This window comes from Monodelphis domestica, chromosome 5, assembly GCF_027887165.1.
Source record: "Monodelphis domestica isolate mMonDom1 chromosome 5, mMonDom1.pri, whole genome shotgun sequence".
NCBI lineage: Eukaryota > Metazoa > Chordata > Mammalia > Didelphimorphia > Didelphidae > Monodelphis > Monodelphis domestica.
Window position 1 is genome coordinate 1,255,042 of NC_077231.1, and position 25,677 is coordinate 1,280,718.

The following is a 25,677-nucleotide window of genomic DNA, read 5'->3' on the forward strand; positions in this document are numbered from 1 at the left end:
ACTTTTGCAATAAGCAATGTTTAAGTAAAGAAATTTCTCGCCATGAACTTATATTTAATTGATGAGAACGGTTTGGTTCTAGGACTTGTCAGTGTTAGTCTTCTCTAGCCCCGTATGCTTTAGCCAGAAGCTCCATACTCTGCTTTGGATTTCTATAAGAGTCGGGATTTCAATGGCCAGAGGCTGAATTAAACTTCCGTCTGTGCTATTGGAATCATTTCTAAGTTTTGTAGGAGAACCATTTCTACCTGCTTATTTCTGTACATTTAAAATGGTCATAATACTACATTGAGCAGGGGTGGAGGCAGAGGTTGACGTTGAATATTTCTGTCTGTTTCTGCAGCAACAGACAGGGGAGAGATAGCAAGGACAGATCAGTCAGTTGAAGGAACTGAGTTAAGTAGATTGTTAGTATCTTTAGTGAAAGGAAGGGCAAGAGACTGAGAGAAGTCAATCCTCCTTGTTTAATGTAGCACTTTAATCAGAATCCACATGCTCTTAGCAGGTAATATTTGTCTTAATGTCCAATCATCTGGTGTAGAATTTGTTGCTAAAGAGTTTTGATCAGCTCTGCAATGCTGGGAGCTTCCCATATTTTTGCATGCTTTGGCACAATCTAGAAATCCTGCTTCTCCTGTGCAGGGGGCTCTCTGTGGCCTCCTTATTGCCCTTTTGGCTTGCAGAGTTCTGCGGGGGAGGGGGCGGGCTGCACAAGACAAGAAGCCCTAAAGGATGAAGGTGGCTGGAGAAGGCTGAAAGCTTCCGAGGACGGGACTTCCTCTTGCGTTTGGAAAGATTCTTCTACCTCATGATCGGGATGCTGACATGGCTTTGCGTTGAACGCCCTTTGCCTCATTTCCCACGTTTTAAAAGGTAGAGGAGGGAGCCGTGAGCCAAAAGCATGGAACGTCATGGCTTTGGCACTTTTTAGAATGGAATCCTCCATCGTGAAAAGATTAGGAGAAAGCTTTAGATGTGCCCATGGCGCTCTCTCGGCCATCTGCCCTAAGAGATGGGTTCGAGCAAAGGCTTCTTCCTCCACAGGTGGAGGGACCTTCGGCATTCTGAGAATTAGGGTCAGACTGAGGCTTGGCTTTCCAGCCCCTGTGATGCCTGAAGTCTGCACAGGTTGTGCCCTCGAGGCCATCCTTGTAGTGTCCCAAGTGTCCCAGCTGACCTGCGATACTTTCTGTCTCTCTTTCTGACACGGCCTCGTTTCTTCTTGCACCCATCAGATCTCAGAGCTGCACGTTGGGGACTCCCCTTGCTGGGAATTCAGGCTTTGCTTCAGTGCCCACTTAAGCAATGTTTCAGAGACCTCAATACCTTTCTGTTCAGTCAGAGACAGTAACCGTCTGAGGTGACGAGTATATGACGAGGCTCATAGACCCGGCTCTAGATAATTTCTAAGATGAGAAATTGAAATAAAAGACGTCTCTCACCTTCAGAGGCCACCTGCAAGGTCACGCCTTTGTGATTCCGTACCTCGATGGTCGCTCCTCCAGTTGCACGTGCTCGAATGCCTGGGACAAAGGAATTTCGCTCCCAAATCCGGGGTGCCAAATGTGGGGTTTTCCTTAACGGACTTCTGTCAGAGACCGAACAGGACATGAGAACCCTCCGAGAACAACGCCCGCTGGGTCCCGTCTCAACTGATCAAAACCACGAATGCCCCCACGCGCTCATCCCCTCCCCTTAACCACCTTCCAGGGCCCATCCCTGAGAAGTCTTCTGTTCTCTTTCAGCTACCTCACAACGGAACAGATGGCGACAGTTCTGACAGTAACCCTCATCTGTATCCTGCTACCAGCCGCCAGATCAGGAAGTCCACACATCCCCGTTCATCAAGTATGGGAGATGGTCAATCCAGTTAATCAAGCCGTTCTTGCCTCTGTCTCCAGTTCCCAGTGGCCGCGCCATCGACCTTTGTGTCCTCGGCATCCCGTACCAGTCATCAGTGCACTACTGCGCCCCGAATGTGCCCACCTCGCGATTCAGGACCATTGGGCCCAATATACCCAGTTCCCTCTATACAGCTTCCCTGGATTCGGCCAGCCAGACCGCTGTGGGGGCCAATCGGATGGATTCTGTGCCACCTGGGGCTGTGAGACCTTTGGTACTGCTTATTGGATCACCAACAAAGATTTGATTACCATCGCCCGAAATCCCTCCCGCCCTCAGACCTGCTCCTTTGATCCCCCCAATTGTAACCCCCTTATTATCGGGTTTACCAACAAAGGGAAAGCAGATACTCGCTGGACAGATGGGCTCACCTGGGGTTTGCGCCTCTATAAGACCGGCACTGACGACGTCCTTCTCTTTACTATCTGATTACGGGCGACCCCTATAACCACTCCCGTGGGTCCTAACCTTGTTCTCACTGACCAGCGTCACCCCTCTGTCCAACGCCCTCAGCCACTACCCCCCAGGCTTCCCACCCTGTCACATCCCTTCTCTACAAATTCCTCTTCCCGTTTCCCTGTTACCCCACGTCCCCGAGGCCCCTGGCACAACTGATAGACTTCTCGACCTTGTTGACAGCTCCTATTTAGCCCTGAATGTTACCGCCCCGAACCTTACGATCAGCTGTTGGCTGTGTCTCTGCCCGCAGCCCCCTTACTATGAAGGAATCGTCTTTACTGATCACCCTCACAGCACCTCTGCCCCTTCCCCTCGCTGTGCCCTCCCCCCACCGCCTCACCCTTGCCGAAGTCTCCGGCAAAGGCCTCTGCCTAGGTCACCCCCTTCCTCTCACTCCCATCTTTGTAATGCTACCCTTCCCATCTCCCACTCCCCTCACTATTTGGAAGCCCCCAATAACACCTTTTGGGCTTGTAACACCCACCTTACGCCCTGCATCTCTTTACAGCCTTTCAATACCTCCTCGGAATTTTGCGTCCTTGTCCAATGGTGGCCCCGCGTCTCCTGCCGTACGGACCTCAGTGTTTTTTCACTCTTTTCCTCAGCCCCTAGGATGGTTAGCGAGCCCTTCACTGCCCTCGCCATTCTACTTGGGGTCGGCGGTCTAGCCGCCGGCATTGGCACCGGTACTACCGCCCTCCTACAGGCCCAACATCTGACCGCCCTTCAAACGGCCATGACAGCTGACTTGGAGGCTCTTGAAAAATCTGTCACAGCCCTCGAGCGCTCTCGCCTCTCTTTCAGAGGTGGTTCTCCAACATAGGCGCGGTCTTGACCTCCTCTTTCTGAAAGAAGGAGGGCTCTGCGCAGCCCTCAAAGAAGAATGTGGCTTCTACGCTGACCACACCGGTATTGTCAGAGAATCCATGGCAAAGCTAAGAGAACGCCTTGCTCTAAGGAAGAGGGAGGCAGAAGCCGAGGAAGGATGGCTTAATAATTTATTGAGAGGCTCTCCTTGGCTCTCTACCCTAATCCCCGCCATCCTTGCCCCTCTTATTATTTTTCTCCTAGTTCTTACTTTCGGCCCTTGGGCTTTCCGGCGCCTGACCGGGTTTATTACAAATAGGCCCTTACTAAGGTCCCCATGGTTCAGTACCACCGTGTCGAGATATCAGATATCGAACAACCATACACGCGGCCAAATGGCGAGCGTCTCCACTTCAATGGCAGGGCGGCTACCCAATGACGGGAATAGCACGGGTCCTTGGCCCCTTAGGGACCGTGCAACTCCCCCTGTGTAGCCTAAGACAGGGGCCGTCACTGCTGTCCTGATAATTACCCCCAGGACACAGCGTGGTCCTTTAATAAAGTAAAAAAGGGGGAATTGTCAGAGACCGAACAGGACATGAGAACCCGGAACTAGAAAAGGGACTTTCCGAATGATTAAGATCTGTTTAACAAGCCCGGAACCAGGTCTGGCAAGAGCAACGGCCAAAAACCATAAAAGTTTTTACATTCCTTCCTTGACCGCCCCTCCCCATCTCAAACGTATAAATTCTTACCCTGCTTCTGCAGTAAAGGAGCCTTGACACCATTAGACTGACTCTGTCTTTGTTGCGTGCTTGGTCTCCCCTCTCTCCCCCTATGGTCTTTTAGGTGGCTGCTCTACAGGCCCTGCGATAGTATCCGGCTGGTCCCGGATAGACTTCCCTGACCAGCAGGGTCCCACAAGGGAAGGGGCTCCCCTTTGTGATGGGACCCGAGGAGAGGTAGGAACCGAGAACCAGGGTGGAAATGAAAGACAAGGACAAGTCAGTGGTTGGACAGGGCAGGCAACCCCTATGATACTCCCTTTGATAGGAGAGTATGAGCACAAAGGAACACGAGGAGGAGGAGGAGATTAAGGTAGGGAATGCAGGCCGAGATGGTTACAGCCTCGGGAAGGAGAAGGTCAAGAGGAGAGAGACAGAGTCATTGAGGAGCCCAGTGGAGCTCCATGGAAGGGAGAAAGGCCAAGAGGAAGTTCATGGGTTTGCCTCTGAATTTATTCATGTCCTGCTTGGGCAGTTCTCCCAAGCCCATAGTACCCACATCACAAAGTATAGACACTTAAGATTGGGTGGCAAGGTAGAGGGAACACCTTTGGGCGTGTAGATGGGAAACCGCGCTTTCCCGGGGAATTGAGCCCGAGCATGTTAATGAGTTTGTGTGAGCCAAGGGCCGCATGGCCAGGTCAAGGTTACACTCACAAGCCTCCTTGGTATCACCTCATGCTTGGAGACAGTCGCCATACAGTCATTTATGATTCATGGATGTGAATATGCTCGGGATGCTACAGTGGCTCTTAGGGCGCACCTGGGGAGTCCGCAGATAGGAGTCCGGACACGAGCAGGGAGGCTTCTTCATGATCCGCAAAGAGCCCGCCATCACCCCGGTATCCTTGGGACCCAACCCCATACGCAACCCCAACCCCGCTAGGCCCACTCATGCCCCTGAGGGCCGCTTGCCTATCTCCTGACCCAGGGGTTCCCCACCCTCCCCCGCCAAGCCCCGGTTCACCACCCTCCCTCCCTCCACTACCCCTGGACCTCGGCCTCGAGCACCCTATGGCAAGCAAGCTCTCTCTTCCCCTGCTGCGAGCCTCCTTTGCAGCCCTCGGCCACTGCTCCCCTAACCTCCCCGAACACCGCTGGCTCTGCCTTGTCGCATCTCCGCCCTATTAGTCTGGATATTACTTATAGTGCTTCACAGGGGACAATCCACCGCAGTGCCGCTGGGGCGACTCGAGCCCCGGGACCCCGCTGACCATGTCTGCAGTCATCGGGCCCCACCACCGCGGCGCAGGAAGCTCCAGCCCCCCGATCCCCGCCTCTGCTCAACCACGGCCCACTCCTTAAGCGGAAAGTGCCTTATCCCAGCTGTAGGAGCGCACTGGCTTTATTCCCGCTCGGGCCTACAGCCCTGTGTCTCCCCACCCTCCTTGACTAGCCGTCGGGAATTCTGCGTGCCGGTCCAAACAGTACCCCGGGGGACCTACCACTCTGGTCAGGACCTCCTCCGGGCACGGGACCGTACATCGTCCCGACGTTGGAAGCGACAGCCAGTTACTATCGCTGTTACTGTGGCCACCTCTTGGGCCGCCCTGGCGTCTCAGGCCCAAGGTCTGTCTCGCCTCCGGAAAACAACTGATGAGGACGTTGCCAGGCTGGAGTCCTCCATGGCCCTGCTAGAGAAACCCCACGCTTCCCTCGCTGACGTGGCCTCGACCTCCTCTTCCTTAAAGAGGGAGGCCTCTGTGCGGCCCTGGGCGAGGAATGTTGCTTCTACGCCAACCATTCAGGGGTTATTAGGGACTCCCTGGCCACACTACGGAAGGTCCGGAGGCTCGTAAGAAGGAGAGGGAAACTGCCAGCCCTGGTACGCCCAGCTTTCACTCCTCCCCTGGGCTTACCACCTCGGTCTCATCCCTAATAGGCCCGTCCTACTCCTAGTTTGGATTCCAACCTTTGGACGCTGCATCCTCGACCACCTCGTCCATTGGGTAAAGGATCGCCTAAATGCCATGCAAGTATAACCCTACGCCAGCAGTACCAACCCCTAGCCACTGTCGAGCCCCAACCCGAGACGTATAGGCCTCCTAAAGACAAGAAGTGGGGAATGGAGGGAGCAGCTACCCTTACAGACCAGAAGCTAGGACAGCGGCCCTTTCCCCCGAGCTGCAAACACCTGTCATTGGGCCCTAGGCAGAACAAGAAACCACAGAATGTTCCAGGAAGGGCTGCGGGTGTTAGCAGGGAGTGTATATGGAGCTCCCCTGGCGCGCACCAGTTAATAAACAACCCTTTTTGCCTTATTGCATTGTCTGGTGGTCTTCCTTGGTGGGCTACACCTCGGACCCTAACAACCTTTTGCTCCAGGATGAGTTTATAATGCAAAAGAAGAGAACAGAACAAACGTCTCCTCTGTGTGAGCCCCCGCAAACTCTGATTATGGGCGCCATGCCACGAGAGTAAGCTTTGTGTTCGGCCGAAACTCGGTGGGGAAACGGGGCTCTGGAGGTCAAAGCCTTGGGAAGATGAGCGGAACAGAGCTGGTGTCAGCGAGAACGTTTAGCTCACCAAGGCTACTTTCCTACCGTTTGCCGACCCAGGACGTGGGGACAAGCTTGAGGGGGAAGCTCATGCAGGACAGACAGGGCCACTTTCTGGCAATAACTTGGTGGCTCCCCTTACCTTAGTGACCTGGCTTGGAAGGCCATGTGAGGGGCCACTTGGTCTGTCACCACACGGACCCAGGTTGGAGCTTCCTTTATTGCCCCTGCTCTCAGAGAGTAGCCCCTTCGCCGGGTAAGAACAGAGCATGGACACGTTCTCAAAGCCGGGCTGCGGTGCTTTACGATGTCAGCAGACGGGTCGAGTCCCAGATTCTGCTTTTCCTGGAAGTGTGAGGCTACCCAAGCGAAGGGATGCGGTGATGCAGGTGTTGCATTTCTAAAGCTCGGAGGTGGAGGAAATGGCTATTTCTCAGAACAGGGGACATTTCTGAAGCACGAGGGCTTAGGCAGTCTTCTGGGAAGTAAGGTTGGGGCGAGCACCTTCAGGATGTGGTCCCTCGGCACGTGGGTGCCTCTGTCACAGCACACGGGGTTGGGGATCGAGCACATCATGAAGCGAGTCCTGACACCCAGAAGTTCAAATTCATGGAACCAAAGTTCATTTATTACTGGCCACGGCAACCTTCCTAGTGAAAGCTGCACCGGACTGAAGTTACGAGGCAGTTTTTAGAGGGCGCGAGCTTCAGAGCAAACCATGTTCATTAGGAGACTTAACCTTGATGGAGCGAGCAGCCTTATTGTCCAGAAGCTACACTGGTCCGTGGCGTGGGGTCCGGGACCTTCCATTGTAGATCGCATCCTGGCCTGGGAGTTACCTTCTTACGGAGCATGACTGTACCTTGTCTTGGTTCTGAGCTGATTCACCCTCACAGGAAAGCCCAGGTCTGATTTCCACTTTCCCAGGGAAAAACAGGATTTCCGGTCAATGACTTCATTCTCCTCCCTTCAGCCTTGTGTGGGGAGCTGGTAGAGCTTGCCTGTTTGCTGCCTGGTCCACAGCCAGCACTTCTTGGCCCGTCACTGAAGTGCTCTCCTCCATGAAGGGAACACACGAGCCTCTTTTCCCGAGAGCCTCCTGACTCCAGGTCTTGCTTCTTCGAGGGAGAGAGGCACTTGGGCTCGTTTTTTAAGAAATTATTTTTAACCCTTACCTCCCACCTTAGATTCCATACAACATATTGAGCCCGAGGCAGAAGAGCGGCAAGAGCCAGGCAATGGAGCTGTAGTGGCTTACTCAGGGGCACACAGCTGGGATTGGGTTCCTTTCTGATTGGGGCACTTCTTATCATTTTTTATCTCCTGCCACGGTAAGGAATGCTGTTTTGAGTTTTGAATTCAGCTCGAGTCCTCTGATGGATCATTACGTCAGGCATTGAGCAAAAGAGAAAAAGCCGCAAGTTCCTGAGAAGGACGAGGAGCCACTGTCATGGGTGGAGGGGGGGAAATCTGGGAAAAGTTGGAGGATAATCCTGAAGGTTGAATGTAAGTGATTCCAAGGGGCACCTAAAATCCTCAACTCGCAGAATTTTAAACGACTTCTTCTAATGCTACTAGAACCAGAAGCACACTCTTGAATGGTTTCCAGCACCCCAACTAGTTTCTGATGAGGCAAAATGTTTTAGGAGTTGAAATAATTGTATTAAGATCTGCTTGTTATTTTTTAATTTGTTTTTATTTTAGCAGAAACATTTAAGTATATTATTATGCAAAGTATATTAATTATATGATAATAATTATTATTTTATTAATTATATTAAGCATATATATAAATATACAAGTAACTTGGAACCAAAGAAGCACAGGCGGTCCGGAGGAGACCTGCCCCAAGAGGTCCAGGAGGTGTTTCTGAAGCATCCAGGATGTTTGAGACCCAGCGTGGACTTTCTGGATAGAGGGATCCGGCTACTCCACGCCGAAAGGGCTGATGTTGATTAATGTTAAGATTCATTCCGGTATTGCTCTGCCCTTGGGTAGTGAGTTCTTTTTCTGAATGTTTTCTTGGACATCGTGGCTAGTTGTGTTCCACCAAAGAGCTCTTTTTGTGGCCATTGGGCAAATAGCCCGTCCAGCGTCCAACGGGTCCTTGCTTCCGCTTTATCTTCTCGGAGCCCCTCCTTACATACACTCCCAAAGACTGATGGGGAGAAGTTTCTCATTACCTAACCCTGAAGGTCCCCTCCCCCCTTTCGGGATACACAGATAAGCCTGTCCCCTCCCCCAGTCTCCAGGGTGGGTCTCTCCGTGAAAATGAACATCTTTGCTACAAAGTCTATACGTCCCACGCATCCACGAACAATGTTGCCTAACCCCACTTCCTGCGTGGATGAGAACAGATATGCTTCCCCTGTGGTTTTATTGGAACTATCTTTGGGACTTGCCCAGGGCCATTCATCCTTCTTCTTTAGTTAATATTAACCTCATCCAACCACAACCTGTCCAGAGGATGGGGAAATTTCCTTAAGAGCCTCAAACATTCTTTAGATAAGAAGCCAGAAAAAGAATCTCAAGTATTCCTGACTCCTCCCCCTCCCCCTCTCTTCCCCCCTCCTCCTCCTTCCCCTCCTCCCCCTCCTCCTTTTCCTCCTCCCCCTCCTCCTCTCCCTCCCTCCCCTCCCCCTCCTCCTTCCCCTCCTCCCCCTCCCCCTCCTCTTCCCCCCTCTTCTTCCTCCTCCCCCTCCTCCTCCCCCCTCCTCCTCCCTCTCTTCCTCCTCCCCCTCCTCCTCTCCCTCCTCCTCCTCCTCCTCTTCCTTCCCCTCCTCCTCCCCCCTCCTCTTCCTCCTTCCCCTCCCCCTCCTCCTTCTCCTCCTCCTACCCCTACCCCTCCTCCTTCCCCTCCCCCTCCTCCTTCTCCTCCTCTTCCTCCTTCCCCTCCTCCTCCCCCCTCCTCTTCTTCCTTCCCCTCCTCCTCCCCCCCTCCTCCTCCCTCCCTTCCTCCTCCCCCTCCTCCTCCCCTCCTCCTCCTTCCTTTCTTCCTCCTCCCCCTTCTCCTCCCCCTCCTCCTCCTCTCCCTCCTCCCCCTCCTCCTCCTTCCCCTCCTCTTCCCCTCCTCCTTCTCCTCCTCCTCCTCCTCCTCCTACCCCTCCTCTTCCACCTTCCCCTCCTCCTCCTCCCCTTCCTCCTCCCCCTCCCCCTCCTCCCCAACCAACCTATTGTGAACCCTTTCAATGTACTTAGCTGGTAAACTTTACTTGACGGAGCTTCTTAGCCTGAGCTTAGCATGAATGAGATTACGACTCGCCCAAATTCGCTCCCCTTCATAGCACTGAAGGGAGGGAGGATTATGAGTCTCTCATCTCTAGCCTTCATGGCCCAAGAAGCGCAGATAAGCATCATTTTCCCTCTAAGAAGTCCTGAGTGTTTGGGTCTCTGGGCTCTGAAGCAGTGCTTAAATATGTGAACCAACCTGCCTTGGTCCTTCTGAAGGGAGGGGCCGCACCAGGTCCCAACGCCCAAGCTCCAGTAGATGGGCGTCCTGGGAAAAGTGCCGGCCGCCAGTGGCGCCAGGTATCCTAGGAAACCTGTAAGACTGCCCAGGCGGCAGCGGTTGAGTCCTCCCATCAAGCTGCTCTCCATAAACGCGCACTCTCGGGTTGCCCCAGGACGGTTCTTTTGGGGAACCCGGAATGAACCTGTCCCTGCTGCCTGCTGCACCGCCCGGGGCTCCTTTGGGCGGCGCGTCCACTCGGGCCCTGACACTGCCGTCATTTATGAATTTCGACAAACAGACCTTTGGTAGCTGTTACCGCCACATGACCTTGGAGAGGAGATAGCGGTGCCGTGATTCCAGATTCCAGCCTTCTGGGCGATTTGAAGTCCTGCCCAAAGGGGCGCTGAGAGGCTGCAGGCCCTTTAAGCCTCCCGTACCTCCTGGTCTGCACCTCAAAGAGAAATAAAAATGGTTGTACAAGAATATTCCTGGCTGCGCTCTTTGTGCTGGTAAAAACCTGGAAAAGGAGGGGCTGCCCTTCCGTTGGGGAATGGCTGCACAGACTGTGCTGTGTGTTGGTGATGGAATACTATTAAAGAGATAAAGAAGGTAGTTCCGCCTTGATGAAAGGCGGTATAAATAATGAAGAAATATTAATATTAAGCACGTGTGCACTGAATGGTACAGCATTCCAATTCCTAAAGGAGAAATACTAACGCTTAAGGAGAAAATAAAACCGAAAACCATAGGAGTGGGGGACCTCAACCTTCCGCTCTAGAACTAGATAAATCAAACCAAAAAACAAAAAGAAGTAAGGAAACTAAATGAAATGTAGGAAAGCAGAAATAATAAATGTGATTTTTCAGAACATAATAAAATAAAAATCATAACCAATGAGGGCTTATGGAAAGTCAAATTTAAAATTAATTGAAAACTAAATAATCAAATTCCTCAAAACTGGTGGGTCAAAGAACAAATCAAAGAAACAATTACTGATTTCATGGAAGAAAATGACAACGAGGAAACAACAAATAAAAATCTGTGGAATGATGCAAAACAGTACTCAGGGGGAAATTTATATCCCTGAGCGCATATATCAACAAATCAGAGAGGGCAGAGGTCAAGGAATTGGGCATGCAACTTAAAAACTAGAAAGAGAACAAATTAAAAATCCTCAGATAAAAATGAAATTGGAAATCCTAAAAATCAAAGGAGAAATTAGGAGTCAAAAGGAAAAGGAAAAGTTTAAAACAAGGGACCAATCAAAAGGGGCTTCACATGAATGAATTGCTTATATTTTAATAGTGTTAGGGTCCAGTACGTCGCCCACCACCAAGGAAAGACCCACAGACAATGCAATTAAGCAGAAGGGTCCTTTATTCTGGTACGCGCCAGGGGAAGCTCAGCACAGGAGTTCCGCCTGCAGTTGTGAGTGCAGACTCTTTTCTACCCGAAGCCTGACACCATATCACCAGCCACCATACGTGGCCCACAAGTTCTCCTGGAATCTATGTTTTGGGCGTCGGTACGAGTTTCTCCTGGAATCTACGTGTTGGGTGTTGACACGTCCATGTTCCCTGACAGGGGTCTGTTGGCCAGATGCTCTACAGTGATACGTGTTGTACTGAGTAGCTCCCTGCTTGGGGCTCCCTCAAATAGAAGGCAGGATGTTCCAAGGGTTCTTTCCAAATCTAGCACCGACATAAACCCCCCTGACATCGTAAGAGGTTGTATGGGTAGTCAATTGAAACAGAAGATCTACAAATCATTTTGTGGTATTTTGAAGACTCATCAAGGAAAAGGAAGAGTGGAGTAAGAATAGATCAGAGGAAACTGGGAGAAAAGATGAGGAAATCTGTTAACCCACATCTTTGGGTTACGCAGATAAAGCAAATCAGTGAGCAAAAATCACTACGCATCTCCCATATGGAGGTACTGAGCTAAGTGCTGGAGATACAGCGAGAGGCGAGGGCAGTCCTCCTTTCAAGGAGCTCACAGCCTCGTGGGGCAGAAGTAGGAGCCAGCTTAGCCCAAGCAGGACGTGTCCTAGATAAAATAGGGACGGAGAGTCTTAGAGGAGGCACTCAGATTGCAGAGGAAAAGGAAAAAGGAAGAACTTCTCGCACCAGGTAGCCCTCTGGCTGAGCCAAAGGACGCTACAGACGTGGATTATTGCGCGGGCTTCCAAACGGTCACTGCCTCATCAGTTTTGCTGACTGTTTACTTCATGACAAGAGAGTTCTTGTGTAGTGCGGGATGATTTCAGTACTCTAAAAACAAAACCCAATGAAATTGTTTTTGAAAAGTGAGAGATGGAATGAGGGTGCTAGAAGGTGGGCGCCCTCTGCTACAAATGATGGAAGAGGATGAGATGAGGGGCGCTATGCAATCTTGGCGTGGCGGAGGGGAGGAGAGAGAAAGCAGAAGTCTGTGAAAATCAAATGCATGTTACATTTAAAATGTTTTTAAATATACGCGGCCTTTTGGAAACCAGCAGATGGGCAAAGATAAACAAACGTTGAAAGACTTCGCTGACTGCCTTACACATACACTGGCATTGACCTGTGCATATCCGTACACGTCTTTTGTCCTATACATAGAAGTGGTTCTTGAGGACTTGGTGTCAAGATTAAAATTAGGGAAACTGAGGCAGGCAGAAATTAGTTTCTCTCTGCAAGGAGTATTCTATATTTATGAGGTTTATTAAAGATTAAGGATTAAAGAAAATACAGAATAAGAAAACACGTGTCTAGGCCACAGAGAGGCCTAGACACAACCTCACCTACATTATGAAATGAGCCACCTCTGCTCCAAAACGGAAGTCCAAAAGCCCCTCAGTAGGCGGAGAACTCCTTTAAATAATCATTTGTGTTCTCACCCAGGCGAGAATTCAGTGTCATTACAAAGCACTCTGGGGAAGTGGAGCAAAGGATTCTGGGGATGGAAGTCCTGAATTCGAGTCTATTTTTACATTGGTAGCAATGCTATAGCAAGAGAAGGATGGGCACCAGAGACCAATCGCTATTTCCAGTAGAAAGTTTAGTTCTCGCAAGTCTCACTAAGCCATAACAAAGTTAAACCCACACGTATGAATTGAAATAGCAAGCGTGAGCTATTAATTTCCTGAAGTATTTTGAAGAGTGTCAAGTTAGGGGCTAGAATAGTATAGTATAGTGGTGGTAGTCTCTCGGTGACCGAGAATGACGATTGTCTTTGTGCATTTTCATCTACGGTGTACCCTCATGTGGCTTTGAAGTCCAAAGGCTGAGGCGCACAGTTTGTGGCACACGGGGCCTGGGACGCCCGTTGTTACGGGAGGTGCGGCTGTGGCCTGGTGTCAGCGATCACGCGCAGCGGCAAGACGTCGACGTTGCTCATCTTCAAAGATGGAGGCGGCATGGTGAATGGGGGTTCGCCAGCTGCTTCTGTCAGAGGCAGCGAGTTCTAGTTGCTTTGCTGTCATGCCAGCCCACTTCAAGTTGGACTTTGGCTGATCCTTGAATCCTTTCTTTGGTCGGCCTTGTTTCCTGAGTCCAGCTGACAGTTCCCCATAGAATACCTGTCTTGGTATTCGCGGTGGGTCCATGCAGATGACGTGTCCAGACCATCATAGCTGGGTTTTGAGGACCAGGACTTCGATGCTGGTGGAGTTGGCTCTGTCGAGGACTTCCTGGTGGGTGATTCGGTCCTGCCATCGGATCCTCATGATTGACCAGAGGGAGCGTTGGTGGAGTTGCTCCAGCTGTTTCATGTGCTTCCGGTACAGTGTCCATGTCTCACACCGTACAGGAGCGAGCTGAGGACCACTGCATTGTACACTTTGAGCTTCGTCGCAGTGCTTACACCTCTGTGTTGGAGGACTTTGCAGCGCAGCCGCCCGAGTGCCTGGCTGGCCTTTTGGACCCTGGCATTGATCTCATGGTCTAGGGACCCGTCATTGGCGATGGTGCTGCCCAGGTACTTGAAAGTGTTGACGTTAGAAAGCTGCGTGCCGTCGATTGTAATGCACGGCTGGTTCGTTGGCCTCCCTGGTGCAGGTTAGAACAGCACCTCTGTTTTGCTGAGGCTGATCGTCAGGCCAAACAGTTTTGTTGCGGTGGAGAACCTGTCCACAATGGTTTGGAGATGATTTTCTTGGTGGGCCATGAGAGCACAGTCATCTGCAAAGAGAGCTTCCAGGATGAGTCTCTCTGTTGTCTGTTTTTGCGGTCAGGAGGCGAAGGTCGAATAGTGAGCCTTCCAGTCGGTATTTGATGTAGATGCCCAGGTCTAGGTCCATCATAGCATGTCATAATACTTGGGTGAAGTATAGGTTGAATAGTACTGGAGCGAGGACACAGCCTTGTTTCACACCATTGGAGATGTTGAAGCGATCGGAAGTCTCTCCACCAGATAGGACTTCCCATGTCATGTCGACATGAAAGAGCTGGATCAGTTTGATGAATTTTGCTGGGCAGCCAAGCTTGCTAAGGATCACCCACCATGCATCCCTGTTCACTGCATCGAACATCTTTGTCAGGTCTATGAAGACAATGTAGAGACTCAGGTTCTGCTCAAGGCATTTTTCCTGCATTTGCCTCACCGTGAAGACCATGTCGATGGTGCTGCAATCTGGTCGGAAGCCACATTGTGATTCAGGCAGGTTCTGCTCTGAAACAGATGACAGGAGTCTGTTGAGTATAACACGGGTGAGGATCTTTCTGGCAGTGGAGAGTAGTGAGATGCCTCTGTAGTTGTCACAGGCTGCTCGTGTGCCTTTGTTCTTGTATAGGGCTATGATGGAGGCATCTCTGAGTTCTGGGGGTATGTCTTCCTCTTCCCATATGCTGGTCAGTACTATGTGGAATTCCTGGAGCACCTTTCCATTTAAGACCTTGTACACCTCGGTTGGGATCCCATCTTTACTGGGTGCCTTGCCTGCACTCATTTGTTGAATGGCTTTTTGGACTTCCTCTATTGAAGGAGGGACATTAAGTTGTTCAGTGGAGCGGTTTTGGGGGATCTGGTCAAGGGCGCTTTGGTTGACTGAAGAGGATCGTTTGAGAAGCTGACTGAAGTGTTCTTTCCACCTGTTGCTGATGCCTTTTTTATCTTTTATGAGAGTGTCACCATCAGAGGATAGCAAGGGAGTGGTGGTGGGTTTTAATGGCCCATAGACAGTCTTGAGGGCACTGAAAAATTGTTTGTAGTTTTTCGTATCAGCAAAGCGCTGGATTTCTTCTGCCTTTTTTTCCCACCATCGGTCTTGCATCTTCCTGATCTCACGCTGCGCCGTGGCTTGGAGAGACTTGAATCTGTCCTTTTTAGGAGCAGAGTTTGGGTTATTTTGCTACTGCATAAAGGCTTTGTTCTTTTAGCCAACTCAAAATTCAGTATATTGTATTCTACTGGCGTAAGGGGAAATTTTAGGGTTGTGACTTAATCTAAATTTAATTGGTCACCAGGGAATATCCCAAATAAAATATCCAAGTCAGTTTGGAAATTTATTTATTTATTTATGTTGGTTTAATTAATTTAGAGGGAGGGAATTAAGGAGAAGAGAGAGGAAAGGGGTTTAGGATTTCTCCAGCCTAGCCTGTTCCAGGGGGAGTTCAAAGACCTTCTCCATGAAGTCTCTTCAGAAGATTAGAGGCTTTCCTAAGAGGATAGTGTTTTGGAAGATAAAGGAGAAAAGAATCAGCCTAAACTCCAAGAGAGCTTAGAGAAGACACCTCACCTGAACTAGGTTACTAAGCTTCCCCAGTAGTGTATCAAGGACTCTCACTGCCAAACCTGGACAATAGCTGCCGCCACACCAAGATGCCAAGATGCTCAGCACGCTGCTGCCAGAGGCAACTCTCCACCATAAGAGAAACCAGAGAGAGGAAGTGATGCGAAATATATAGAGGGTTTTACATCACTTCCTGTGTTTCACATGTAGCAATGGTAGCTTAAGCTTGACTTAGGATAACCCAGGGGTCTGTCAGTTGTTTTTGATTTGTCATTTGCTAGCACATGTCTGTCATAGGCCATCTTTCTCAATACTTAATCCTTAAGTAGGGGTGTAGACATTCCTGTTTTGTTAGACTAAGCAGGGTGGAGTAAATCTAAAGTTCACACTGGACAAGTAAAAGTAATTTGGGTTCAGCTTATCTGTCCCAAAGGTATGTGAAACTGAAGCTCTGATGATAACTAAGGAAGATGTGAAGGGTATATGTGATACCCAGGTGGTTGGGCTACTGACAGATGGCAGGAGAACTGAGAGTGTGGGGCTATTCTGCCCTTTAGTGAGCTCTCTTGGAGGGCCTCAGTGGCTTGGCTGGTCCGACGCTCTCTAGATCTGCCACAGAAAAGGCCCTGCACGGCTTCCATTGGATCAGAGCAGGGTGAGACCTTCTGCTTAGGTGACAACGAAGCGAAGTTTGACACGCTGCTCACCTCTGCCTGTAGAACAGGCCAATGAGGGGCATGTTGGCAAAGTAAAGGCCTTAGACCTCAGGCCGAGAGAGACCCAGATTCGAGGCGTACTTCAGAGGCTTCCTGGCCCTGGGACACTGAATAAGTCACTTACTATTCAGGGCTCCAGCCAACTCTCCAAGACCTCAGATGGCTGCACAGTTCTTACTTTGCATTGGTAAATGGAGTTCTTCCTTCCTGGGAGTGTTACTACTCATGAAATCATGGGTTCTCTCCAATCGCTATATGGGGACTTAATGGCGGCAGCAGATTTACAGAGGATGGCTTTCAGTTCTTGATCTTTCTTTTTTTAACCCTTCCCTTCTGTCTTAGAACCAATATTGGTTCTAAGACAGAAGAGTGGTAAGAGCTAGGCAATGGGGATTAAGTGGCGTGCTAGGCCAGATTGGAACCCAGGACCTCCCATCTCGAGGCCTGGCTCTCCATTCACTGAGCCACCCAGCTGCCCCCTCAATTCTTTATCTTTCGCTTGGGGAAGAGCGTTTTTGTTGAAGCTATGAAAAAGGAAAAGGAAAGCCTTTCCCCAACAATATTGTGCAGTCTACTATATTTTCATAGTCAGACAATTCATTGAAATAGACAGTTACGGCGCCATTGTGGGATTTGGAACAGAACTCCAAAGTGGTCACCAAGGGCGGATTCGTGCTAAAAAGCAAGAAAAACGTACACTAAGATGATCTGAGAGGCTCAGTCAGAGCCTTTACTTTTTAAAGGTAAAATCATGATTGTTTTAAAAAGGAAAGGAAATGCGTGCTCGGATTTGATTGGCTACTATTTTTGCCATGGCAATACTTTCTGACTAACAGGAAATTGAAGTGCAAAGAAAGTTGTAAGCCGTCCTCACAGTTAAAAAATGTTCGAACAGGATTTAGGGCGATATAAGAGAGAGACAATTCCTGTTATTCAAAACAAACATAGTTTTTGTTGAACTATTTGTATTAGTTGGAAGAGAGGGCTTTTATTTGGCGGGGAGTTAAAGGAGAGAGGGAGAGAGGGAGGCGGGAGATGGAAGAAAGAAAGTGCTCTGCGCTGCATTTTTAACTGTTTCCTTAGTGCTCTTTGTCCTTTCTTTCTACAGCAAAAAGAGCTGCTCCAGCTAGTTTTGTACTCGGGGCTCCTTTTCTTTTTCTCCCGTTGGAATACAGAATTAGCAGTGGTGCTGCTGGGTCAAAAGGGATGCAGGTTTCTAGTGCTTGGGACACTGTTCCAGGTAGCTCTCCGGAATGGTCAGATGAGTTCACAACTCGACCAAAAGGGCATTCGTGTCTCAATCGCTTCACGTCGTCTCCAACATCTACCGTTTGCACATTAGCCACTCTGATAGCCGGGAGGTGGTATTGCAGAATCGTCTAAACAGGCACGTCTCAATGCCGTGCTTTACGATTTTTTCATATGACTCGAGCTGGCTTTGATTTTTTATCTGAAAATTGCCTTCTTGTCTCCTTTTCTCAATTTGGGGAGGGCTCTTTTTCTTTGAAATTTGACTCCGTTCTTCATGTATTTGAGAAGTTCGGTCTTTATGTGAGAAACCTCTTTTAAATCGCCCCCCCCCCCCAGGTTTTGGTAGGATTCTGGCTTTTAATCCACTTGGCTACCTGCTTCCTTTTAATGAGTGAGCTCTTACCAATTGGGCGTTTTTCTCCATCTTGTTTTCCCATTCATCCTTCTCTCTCTCTTTTCCCTGTGTCCCTCCACAAAAGTACTTGGCTTTTAAGCCGGCTTTCTTGATTTGCCGCCCCCACCCCCACCCCCTTTCTCTTATCCTCTTTGCTCCTATTTCTCTGAGAGGTAAGAGATTTCTATGTCCACCTGAATGTGGATGTTAGTCCCTCTTTAAGCCAGTTCTAATGAGATTAGGGTTCAAGTGCTGTCTACCAGGACTGCCCCACGCCCATCTCCTCCTCCACTGTAGGAGCGTTTTTGTCTCTCTGGTATGTGAGAGAACTCACTCGATTCTGCCTCTCCCTTCCCCCATCTCACACTGCTTTATCATTTCTCACCCCTTTATTTTATTTTTTGGTTACATGCCAGAATATTTAACTCAAACCCATGCCCTCCATCTACATATACTCCTGCACTGTCCTAATAATGATAAAGTACTTAGGAATCCTAAGGAGGAATGTAAACAGTTTACCTATATTCCATCTTTTTTGATTTCTCTTTCTTTCTTATGCTCCTCTTGAGTCATATTTGAAAGACAGATTTTCTATTCAGCTCTTGTCTTTTCATCAAAAATGCTCTAAAGCCCTTGATTTCATTAAATATTCATTTTTCCTTTGAAATATTGTCATTAGTTTTGTTGGTGGGTTTATTCTCTGGAATATCATATTCCAATCCTTTAACGTAGAAACGACTAAATCTTGTGTCAGCCTGACTGTGGCTCCACAAACTTTGACTTATTTTTTTTCTAATTCCTTGAAGTATTTTCTCTTTGACCCAGGAGCTCTGGAATCAGGCTATAATATTCCCTGGAGTTTTTCTTTTGGGATTTATTTCAGGAGGTGAGCAATGGATTCTTTCAATTTCTACTTCACTTTTGGTTCTAGAATATCAGCAGTTTTCCTTAATAATTTCCTGAAAGATGATTTCTAGGCTCTTTTTTAGATCATAGCATTCAGGTAGTTCAAAAATTCTTAAATCTTCTCTCCTAAATCTAGTTTCTTTTTCTTAAAAAAAAACAAAACAAAAAACACAAACCTTACTTTCTGTCTTAGAATCATTGCAAAGTATTGGTTCCAAGGCAGAGGAGTAGTAAGAGCTAGACAATTGGGGTTAAGTGACTTGAACAGGTTCTCATAACTAAGAAGTGACACCAGATTTGAACCCAGGATCTCCCTTCTACAGGCCTGGTTTTCTATCTATTGAACCTTCTAGCTGTCCCTCATGGATCTATTTTCTAGGTCAGTTGTTTTTCCAATGAGATATTTCACATTTTCTTCCATGTTTTCCATTCCTTTGGTTTTGTTTCATTGTTTCTTGATGTCCCACTAAAGTCATTAGCTTCCATTTACTCAATTCTAATTTTTAAGGAATTATTTTTCATTAGTGAGCTTTTGTACTGCTTTTCCCGTGTGACCAATTCTTCTTTCAAAGAATTCTTCTCTTTGAAGTATTTTTGTGCCTCTTTAACATTTAGCAAATTCTGTTTTTTAAGGTATTATCTTCAGGATTTTTTTTTGGTGTCTCCTTTATCAATCTTCTGCTTCTTTTTTCATTATTTTTCCTGCATCTCTCTCATATCTTATTTCAATTTTTCTCTACTTATCTTATTTCTAAAATCCCCTTTGAGCTCTTCCAGGGATTCTTTTTGGGCCTGGGACAAATACACATTTTTCTCTGAGGATTTAGATGTAGCTGTTTTGACACTGCTGTCTTTTTCTGAGTTTTATTTTAATCTTCCCTATCACCCAAGTTACTTCCTATGGTCAAGTTATTTATTTTTTTATATTAAAATTGAGTTCTGCCCCTGGAATGGAGGGGATCATGTCCCAAGCTTCAAGGTTTTTCCTATTAACTTTTTCAGAACTAGTTCTAGTGGTTTATAAGTTTTTAAGTCTTCCAGGATCATATGATGTAAGGAGAGATGTGATCACTGTTCTCCTGGCCTGGGGTCTGGTCTGTGAACACCCACAAGGACTCTCTACCCTAGAACTTTGACTAGAACCCTTGCTCCTGCTAGTTGTCTTCTTTAAGTCTGAGCTAAGAACTCTGTGTAAACCTTAAAATTTCTTAGACTTATGAATGTTGGAAATCTCCCCATTGGGAAATTTCATACTTGAAAAAATCTCCTACTGATAGTAAGAACTCTATTGGAATATGAAACTCCTTGGCATGGGAGGATCCTTCTCCTCCCTACTTAAGACATTTTAATTTATCTTATCTACAACTATTTAACGCTCAAAACTATTTTAAATATAACATCTGGAACTCATCACAACTAATTCAGTTGCTCCTAAAGCTTGATGCTGGCTTGCCTGGGCACAGAATTTGCTGGACTGTGTTCTACTTTTAGTGTCTCCCCTAGTGAGATAGACCTTTCCTGCCAAACTTCTAAGTTGTCTTGAATTAGAAATTATTTCACTCCATCCTTTTGTTGGTTCTGTTGTTTCAAAATTCATTTTGAGGCATCATTTTAATTTTGTTTGGAGAGGAATTTGCAGAGTTTAAATGAACCTGTGCCCTACTTCACCACCTTGGCTCCACTTCATTTTAGTATTTATTCTTGACTATTTTTCAAACATTTGATTCAGTGTCCCATGAATATATTAAAATCATACAACTTTTTTTAAGGATGCAAAATGAGATAATATTGGGATATTCTCAAAAGAGTTTTGACAGGAGTTCATAAAGAATATCACATACCAACCGAATCTGCTATTTTTTTGTTGTTCAGTTATTCAGTTGTGTTCAACCCGTTGTGACCCCATGGACCATAGCATGCCAGGCCTCCACTATCTTTCATTTTCCATCCAAGTTCATTTTCATTGTTTCCATGACACTATCCCTATCTCATTCTTTGCCATTTTCAGATCCTTTTGTCTTTGGTCTTTCCCCAAATCAGCTCTTTTCCAATGAGTTTTGTCTTCTCGTTATGTGGCCAAAGTATTTAAGCTTTACCTATGGAATTCAATTATGCGGTAAATAGTCTGAATTAATTTCTTTAAGTAATGACTGATTTGATCTCCTTACTGCTCAAGGGATTCTCAAAAGTCTTCTCTTGGCTCATAATTTTTAAAGCATTGATTCCATGTTACTCAGCTTTCCTTACGATCCAATTCTTACAGTCATACATTGCAGTGGAAAAAAACATTGATCTCTCTATTTGAATGAAACTTGGTCAATAAGGTGATATTTCTGCCTTTCAGTATGCTATCTGAATTTGATGGAGCATTCTTTCCAGATTGAAATTTAAAAACTCTTCCCTTCCATCTTAGAATCAATACTGGGTATTGGTTCCAAGGCAGAAGAGTGGTAAGGGCTAGGTTAAATGACTTGCCCAGGGTTACAGAGGTAGAAAGTGTCTAAGACCAGTTTTGAACCCAAGACCTCCCATCTCTGGGCCTATAAGATTAGTAGAGAGCCTGATAGTATGACTAAAGAGAAGGAGTTATTAAAGTTATAGTCTATATCTGTGTTGTAATATAATGGTGATAGGCTGATAAAGCTGATTATAAGGTTATGAGCTATTGGGCTAATTCATACTCAGGGTTTTTTGGAGTACCAGATTAGTGGAATTTGTACAGACATTGGGATGAAATTTTTTAGCATTGTAGAAGGTTAAGGTTTTGAATATGATAATTTCCATAAGCATTCTAACGGTGACAGTAGAGATAGTCCTAATACTACTTTATAGGAGAAGACTAGTAGGATTAGAAGTGTTATAGAAGTAGAAAATATGTAGATATGGGAAATTAAGAGGGTTATAAGAATAAATAGCATATAGGCAAGGGACATGAACAGGCAGTGTTCAGTTAAAGAAATCAAAACTATTAATAAGGACATGAAAAGTGTTCTAAATCTCTTATAATCAGAGAGATGCAAATCAAAACATCTCTGAGGTATCACCTCACACCTAGCAGATTGGCTAACATGACAGCAAAGGAAAGTAATGGATGCTGGAGGGGGTGTGGCAAAGTTGAACATTAATGCATTGCTGGTGGAGTTGTGAACTGATCCAACCATTCTGGAGGGCAATTTGGAACTATGCCCAAAGGGTGCTAAAAGACTGTCTGCCCTTTGATCCAGGCATAGCACTGCTGGGTTTGTACCCCAAAGAGATCATAAGGAAAAAGACTTGTACAAGAACATTCATAGCTGCTCTCTTTGTGGTGGCAAAACATTGGAAAACGAGGGGATGCCCTTTGATTGGGGAATGGCTGAGCACACTGTGGTATATGTTGCTGATGGAATATTATTGTGCAAAAAGGAATAATAAAGTGGAGGAATTCCATGGAGACTGGAACAACCTCCAGGAAGTGATGCAGAGCGAGAGGAGCAGAACCAAGAGAACACTGTACACAGAGACGGATACACTGTGGTACAATCGAAGGTGATGGACTTCTCCATTAGGGGCGGTGTAATGTCCCTGAACAATCTGCAGTGATCTAGGAGAAAAAAAAACACCATTCATAAGCAAAGGATAAACTATGGGACTGGAAACACCGAGAAAAAGCAACTGCCTGACTACAGGGGTGGAGGGGATACGACTGAGGAGAGACTCTAAATGAACACTCTAGTGCAAATACCAACAACATGGAAATGGGTTCGAAGCAAGAACACATGTGATACCCAGTGGAATTGCACGTCGGCTATGGGAGAGGTGGTGGTGGGGGAGGGAAGAAAAGAAAATGATCTTTGTTTCCAATGAATAATGTTTGGAAATGACCAAATAAAATAATGTTAAAAAAATAAGAATAAATAGTGTAGGGGGAAGCTGGGTAGCTCAGTGGAGGGAGAGCCAGGCCTAGAGATGGGAGGTCCTAGGTTCAAATCTGGCCTCAGACACTTCCCAGCTGGGTGACCCTGGGCAAGTCAGTTTACCCCCATTGCCTAGCCCTTACCACTCTTCTGCCTTGGAACCAATACACAGAAGGTAGGTAAGGGTTTAAATAAATAAATAAATAGTGATAGTATTATACCTTCTAGACATAATAAAGTGAATATTAAGTGGGCCCGATAGGTAAGAACTGCTATTAGAGCAAAATAAAGGCTATAGTTAAATTAAGGTGAATTGGTGCTCTAAGGAATTCATGGATTTAAAATATGATTAATTGAGTCAAAATCAATTCTCTAGATTAGACTGAAAACCTATTCAGTCTCTTCTAAGCCTGTTTGGATTCATTAGGTAATATGCCAATGGTAATATGGTGCTTGGGTTGGGAGTCGCGGAGCGGAGCTCGTGGGAAGAGCAATTTCCAGATCCAATAGGAGGGGTGTTACTGTTACTCTAGAGAATGGTGGCTGGGCTGAACCGAGTGGGCCAAAAGCACATTCACAGGGACTCCGTGTGAGAGAGCCAGGAAGAGAGAGCTTTGCCGGACTTGTGGACCAAGATGCAAACGATGCAAAAGCCAGGATTCCAACGGAGTGTCCCGGTTGGTGGCAGTTGAGCTGACAGGGGGAGGGGCTGCTGGTCTCTGTGTCTCTGATTGGAGGTTTGAAGCTGGCTGAAAGGACCTTATGTTGGGGTCCGAGTGGAAGACCACCCCAAGGAGCACACGGAGACCATGCAGTTCAGGCAAGGGGAAGTTTATTCCTGGCAGCGCTGGGGGAGCCCAAGCAAGGGGTTCCGAAGAGGCAGAGGCAGTGGAGTTTATATTGGCTAAAGCAGTCAGAGTCGAGTCACTTGGGGGGGACACCTGGAACATTCTGTTAATGATGTTGGCTGTTTAGCATAACAGGTGGGGGATGCTGGCACCCCCAGGGGCCCTGTAGTTCCTGGGACCTTGCACGGAACATTCTGTTGTCCCTTCCAGAGTGAGGGCCAGTTGATGTTTTACTGCATAACACTTGGAGGGGCAAACTGGGTTCCTGAACTTGGTCTCCGGGGGTGGGGGCTTTTGGTCTCTGGGCCTCCGACTGGGGGACACACACTTGCTCTCTGGAGGTTGAAGCTGGCTGAGAGCCTTTTGTGAGGCTGGCTTGGCTTTTGGACTTTGTCTCTGGCTCGGAGCAGTGGGAGCTGACCAGGGGAGAAGCTTTGGGGTTGGTGGTCTATTGGAGAGTTGAGCCGGCCAAGACGCAATTGAGAGACTTTGAACTGAGAGATCTGGCTGAGTTGTGAAGAAGAAGAAGGAAGAGCTTGAAAAGCCATTGACCTCCATCTTTTAACTGTCTAGGAGACACGCTTGTGACTCCCCAAACCCTCAATTTTGCCTCATTTATATTAGGGAAATCCTCATCCCTCTTACCTCGGTTTCCCGTCCTGTTATCCCAATAAACCCCTTGACTGAGAAAGCAACTAGAGTCTCTTTATAGTTCACTCAGGAGGGAGGGAAGAAGCAAAGGCTTCAAGGAAGATCTGGGAGGTGAGGGAGGCAAAAGGGAGAGGTTGGTAAGGGAGGGAGTGAGGGAGCAAAGGGTTTCGGAAGTAGATTGATCCATCAGCCATCAGTAGGGATCAATAGGCAGACCCCAGAATAAACCCTAGAGTAAACCCCAGGGCAAAGACCAGAGTAAACCCCAGAGCATCTGTGGGGTGGCCTCCCTCGGCATTTCCTTGTTTTACATCCATTACCAATAAGCAGGTTCAAGTCCCAGTAGCAGCCCTCTCAAGTCAAAGCCAGAGAACAGCAGTTTCCCCTCAGTTTACCTTCTCTATCTCAACGCGTAACGGTTGTCCAGTCAGTGTAGTTTTGGATTTCCCCAGGGATGGGTGAAGGCGGCGATAACTACAATGTTGCTGGAAGTGAATTGGTAATCAGTGTAACAATGAGATTCTCTGGTTTTTCCCAGAACGGAATGATTGGAGATCAGTGGCACTAATGATCCGAGCCTCATCAGGAGATGGAGATGTACAGGAACAGTTATGGAGCACGTACAAAGGGCCAGCATCAAGCTGCTGCTTCCAAAGCAAAACGGTACGTTGAAGTCAAAAGGAGTAGAAGAGGCGTAAGATTAGGAATGTAGATTCGACATGTAAGCCATGAAAGACTGTGGCTACAAGGAATGTTGAGCCATAAGTCCCATCAGAGACTATGAATGGGGCCTCCTAGTGTTCTATGGCTTGTCGAATAGTGAAATATACTCCTCGTAAAATAGTAATAAAGAGGGCTTGGATTATCTGTTTGCGGTTTCCTTCTATTAGATGGCAATGAGCTCATGTGATGGAAATTCCTGATGCTAACAGAGTGGATGTACTTAGTAGAGGGGCTTCCTGTAGGAGGTGTGAATCTTAAAACTACTCAGACTCTACTTTAGAATATTTGATTAAGATGGAATACTATTGTGCTCAAAGGAATAATAAAGTGGAGGGATTCCATGTGAACTGGAACAACCTCCAGGAAGTGATGCAGAGAGAAAGGAGCAGAACCAGGAGAACATTGTACACAGAGACTAACACACTGTGGTACAAGAGAACATAATGGACTTCTCCAGTAATGGCAATGCAGTGTCCCTGAACAATCTGCAGGGATCTAGGAGAAAAACACTATCCACAAGCAGAAGACAAACTGTGGGAATAAAAACACCGAGGAAAAGCAACTGCCTGACTACAGGGGTGGAGGGGATATGACTGAGGAGAGACTCTAAATGAACACTCTAATGCAAATACCAACAACATGGAAATGGGTTCGAATCAAGAACACTTGTGATAACCAGT